General features: G+C 41.0%; 1 long non-coding RNA gene across 1 annotated transcript in view; it reads right to left on the bottom strand.

Annotated features, from left to right (window-relative positions):
- The window catches only part of LOC138169400 (uncharacterized), a 41,125-nt gene that overhangs the window by 19,614 nt on the left and 16,279 nt on the right, over positions 1-5,232 (bottom strand). The window lies entirely within an intron of this gene.

Here is a 5,232-nt window from a genome sequence, read left to right on the forward strand (position 1 = left end):
ATGAAATACACACTAAATAGGGTATCTCACCCTCCAGGAGAGTAGGGAGGAAGGGGATGAGAGGGGGGATAATGGAAGGGAGGGCAGGCTGGGGGGGAGGGAAGTTGGAAGCACCCACTTTTGAAAAGGGACAGGATCAAAGTAGAGAATAGAACAAATGGGATGTGGGATAGGAGGGAGGGAAATATAGTCAGTCTTTTACAATATATCTGCTATGTTATTGTTTTGCATTAGCCACACATGTACAACCTATACTGAACTGCTTATCTTCCCAGTAAGGGTGGGTGATAAGGGAGGAAGGGAATGAATCTGGAATTCAAAGTTTTAAAATCAAATGTTTAAATATATATATATATATATACTATTATCAACATTGTTTTACATGTAATTGGGAAATATAGAGATCCACCATGCCCTACTGGAAAAGTTGAAACGGGTATGGGAGAAAATATGGGAGAGAGCAGATCAGAGGTGGGGATATCCTCTGGGACTGCTGTTTTGGGGGGATGGGTGGGGGAAAAACGGGGAGAAAATTTGTAACTCAAAATCTGGCGGAAACGAACAATGTAAATCAGAAGTTAATAAAGCATTTAAAAAAAAGAATTAGATTGGAACAAATGGAAGCTAATGACTTTATGAGAAATCAAGATGCTTTTAAAGAGATCCAAACAAATGAAAAAATAGAAGGCAATATGAAATATCTCATGGGAAAAATCACTGACCTGGAAAATAGATCCAGGAGAGATGATTTAAAAATTATTGGACTGCCTGAAAGCCATGACTAAAGTAAGAACCTAGAAATCATCCTCCAGGAAGTTCACAAAGAAAACTGCCCTGATGTTTTAGTACCAGAGGGCAAAATAGAGGTTGAAAGAATCCACTGATCACCTCCTGAAAAAGATCCCAAAAAGAAAACTCCTAGGAATATTATAGCCAGGTTCCAGAATTCCCAGATTAAGGAGAGAATATTACAAGCAGCCAGGAAGAAACAATTTGAATATTGTGGAAACACAATCAGGATAACCCAGGACCTGGCAGCTTCTACACTGAGGGATCGAAGGGCTTGGAATATGATATTCTGGAGGGCAAAGGAGCTGGGATTAAAACCAAGAGTCACCTACCCAGCAAAACTGAGTATCATGTTTCAGGGGAAAATATGGTAATTCAGTGGAATACAGGACTTTCAAGCATTCTTGCTGAAAAAACCAGAGTTGAATAGAAAATTTGACATTCAGATACAAGAAGCAAGAGAAGCATGAGAAGGTAAACAAGGAAAAGGAATCATAAGGAACTTATCAAAATTGAACTATTAACATTCCTACATGGAAAAACAATAATTATAACTTATGAAACTTTTCTCAGAAGTTGAACGGTTTAGAAATATATATATATATATGTATATATATGTATTTGTCTATATATGAGGGTATATGAATACATATGTGAATGTGTGTATATATCTTTACAGGTATACATAGATAGAGGGCACAGGACCAATTTAACAGGAAGGAATGATACTTAAAAGGTGAAATTAAGAGGTGAGAGGAATATAATGAGAGGAGATGGGGAGAGACAGATTGTGGTATACTATCTCATAAAGAAGAGGCAAGGGAAAATGATTACAATGGAGGGGAAGAATAGGAAGGCAAAAGGGAATGGGTCAACCTTATTCCCATTGAATTTGGCCTGAGGAGGGAGTGAAATACACACTAAATAGGGTATCTCACCCTCCAGGAGAATAGAGGGGGAAGGGGATGAGAGGGGGGATGATAGAAGGGAAGGTAGGCTGGGGGGGAGGGAAGTTGGAAGCACTCACTTTTGAAAATATAGGGGATCAAAGTAGAGAATAGAACAAGTGGGAGATGGGATAGGAGGGAAGGAAATATAGTCAGTCTTTTACAATATATCTACTATGTTATTGTTTTTCATTAGCCACACATGTACAACCTATACTGAACTGCGTATCTTCCCAGTAAGGGTGGGTGACAAGGAAGGAAGGAAGGGAATGAATCTGGAATCGAAAGTTTTAAAATCAAATATTCAAATATATATATATGTATATGTGTGTGTATATATATATTTATATGTATATACTATTATTAATACCATCTTACATGTAATTGGGAAATAAGATATACAGGCACTGAGGCATAGAGATTCACTGGAAAAGTAGAAAGGGATATAGGAGAAAATATGGGAGAGAGCAGATTGGAGGAGGGGATATCCTGTGGGACTGCTATTTTGGGGCAGTGGGTAGGGGAAAAACAGGGAGAAAATTTGTAACTCAAAATCTGGTGGAAAAGAATGATGTAAATCAGAAGTTAATAAATCATTAAAAAAAAAAGAAAAAGGAGTGGATTTTTAGCTCCATTACTTTCTCTGAATATGAACCCAGATATTCTCTATCCCCCTAGTAGTCATCTTTGATTGGGTTCTTTCTCCTTTGCTTAATTTTTTTAAATTTTGTGTTTTATTTTTTTTTAGAAGCTATTAGTGTAATACAGTTCTAGTCCCAAGATATGGAGAATAATACCATAAGCTTCAGGTCCTTCTTACTGTTATTTTCTGAGTCCCAGGACTCAGTCTTGGGCTCTCTTCTCCACTCCTAAGTCACAGCTAGGGCTCCCAGACACTTGGTCCCACAAATGATCTTGCTCTCTGCAGTCCCTCTGGTGGATGCAAGCTACAGCTCTCCTCTCTAACCTGGAACTGGAGCCAGGGACCCTGCTTACCAGATGTGTGCTAGCTCCTTTTCCCCTACAGCAACAGTTGTAGTCTGGGATGCTTCTAGTCAGCACAGCTGTGCTTGGCATCCTTTGACAGTGAAAGGTCCTTCGATCAGCATGTCACACTGTCCCGGAGAGGAAAGTTTCTAAGGCTGTGGCTACCTCCCCACCCCAGCTGCCCTCAGGACATTGTTGTTTGTTGATTCCAAAGAGTGAACCTGGAGGTGTTTGCACTTAACTCGACCAAACCTCAGTCCCTAGAGGTCTGGTCTTTCTTGGTGTCTTTTCAAGTTGTCTTAGGAAAATAACTGCTTTGCCTTGATTTTTTTTTTCCACTATTCTACTTTCCCTCTCAGGTGATGGTCTGTCTTTTTTTGTGAAGGAAATTTGAAGAGCTGAAATTTTTCTGGCCTAGTCTGCCATCTTCCCAGCATCCTCTCCCAGCCACACTTTCTAGGAAACATATGAAGCACTAATTGTCCCTATAAAGTCAAGTACACTTTATATACCTTCATACACATTCTAAGTCTTCGTCCAAGCGAATGATAAAAATGTTGGATGGAAAAGGACCAATGACAGATTCCTTTTCTTTTTTATTTCATAGTGTTTACGAAGGAATATTTGCTTCAGAGAGATAATGACAATTTACCTCAGTCTCTGGGGAGGGGAAGGGAAATTAGGTTCACAGCTTAGCTCAGTTACTATATAGCTTACTATATAAACCTTCCCAGTTTCAAGTCCAAAACCCCTCTTGGACTCCAGTCCCAGGCATCTTGGTTCCTCAAGGATTTCCAGGTAGGCTGACCTAATGCAATATCCAACCTGGAATCCAGACTCCAAAGTTGCCATGGTTTGATTCTGGGTTCAGTGGACCAGTGGGGATTACAATCTTTTCCTAGGAACTGAGGACAAACAAAACTGAACAGAAATAATATGCCCACCCTGCCCATTTCTCTGGGCCATAGGACCTAAAAGGAGAGAGGTGGGGAGGTATCCCCCTCCCAGCTCATTTCATGGCACTCACACTGTGAGTGAACTATGCATGACTTCTACCCTCTGGACACAGCAGGAATGACAGTGAAACTGTCCCAGTCTTCCACTTTTAAAGCTGCTTCCTGTTCTGGCTATGTAGCTAATTGAAAGAGAGTACTGCTGTGGCAGCTAGGTGGCACAGTGAATAGAGCATCGGCCCTGGAGTCAGGAGGACCTGAGTTCAAATGCGGCCTCAAACACACACAAAAAAAACTAGTCATGTGACCTTGGGCAAGTCACTTAACCCCAATTGCCCTTCAAAAAGTAAAAAAGAAAAAGAAAGAGAGTACTCCTTTCCAGAGAAGGCTGTCATGCTGCCGTTGCAACCATGTCTCTCGTAATCCTCAAGCAGTTCCAGCACATTTTGAGAGTGCTTAACACCAACATTGATGGAAGGTCAAGGGTGTGGGTCAAAGATATGCTCATTTAGTACTGAGAAAAGTAGACATTGACCTCACCAAGAGGACTGGTAAGCTCACTTAAGATGAGGTGGAGCGTGTATCATGCAGAATCCCCAGCAATACAAGATTCCAAACTGGTTCCTTATCAGACAGAATGATGTAAAGGATGGAAAATATAGCCAGGTTCTGGCCAGCGGTCTGGACAATAAGCTTCATGAAGATCTGGAGCGACTGAAGAAGATTCGGGCACATCATGGGCTTTTGCATTTCTGGGGTCTCCAGGTCCGAGGCCAGCACACAAAGACTACAGGCCACAGGGGTCACACTGTGGGTGTGTCCAAGAAGTTATAAACTACTTCACTGGCCTTGTCTATTAATAAATAGTTTATAACAAAAAAAAGAAAGAGAGTATTCCTACCCATGTGATAGAGGCATGCAGAGAAATGGGGTGTCTCCATGTTAGGTACTTGAGGTATGCTTCAGGCCCCCATTACACATTTCCTCCTGTTTGAAATTTGCCATTCCTTGCAAGTAAGCAGGATTAAATTTTTCAACACAGGCCAAAGTCAGATTCCTAGCCCACCCAAGCAGACAACTCTCTCCAGGTTGATATCATTCCATCTCTGGTCTCCAGGGCTGGTCATTCAACCCATTCCAAATCCACCTAACTGTGCTATTGTCTAGCTGATGTCTTTCTATCTTGTTCACCAGGATATCATAAGATGCTTTTTTTTCTTTAAAAAAAGGGATGTCTTTTTTATATCACCATCATTTCCAACCATATATCTATGTCTCTTCCCAATCCATTGAACTATTATTTGACCAGTACCCTAACCTCTATCATAACAAAGAAAAAAGAAAAGAAAAAAACCCAGTTCATTAAAACCAACCAACCATGTTTGACAGTATATGCAATATTCTATAGTCATGTGCCCCACTTGGACAAGGGAGGTGAATTTTCCTAACTCTTCTGCAGAGCCAGGCATGGTGTAGCAGCAAACACCCCAAGCGCGTCCTCAGGGTTTGCTGCTCACACAGGTTCTTGGATCTGCTTTGTTAAAGGAAAGCAACTC

This window comes from Petaurus breviceps, unplaced genomic scaffold (genome assembly GCF_028583685.1).
Source record: "Petaurus breviceps papuanus isolate PSGF00001 unplaced genomic scaffold, PetGlider_PUasm1.0 37, whole genome shotgun sequence".
NCBI lineage: Eukaryota > Metazoa > Chordata > Mammalia > Diprotodontia > Petauridae > Petaurus > Petaurus breviceps.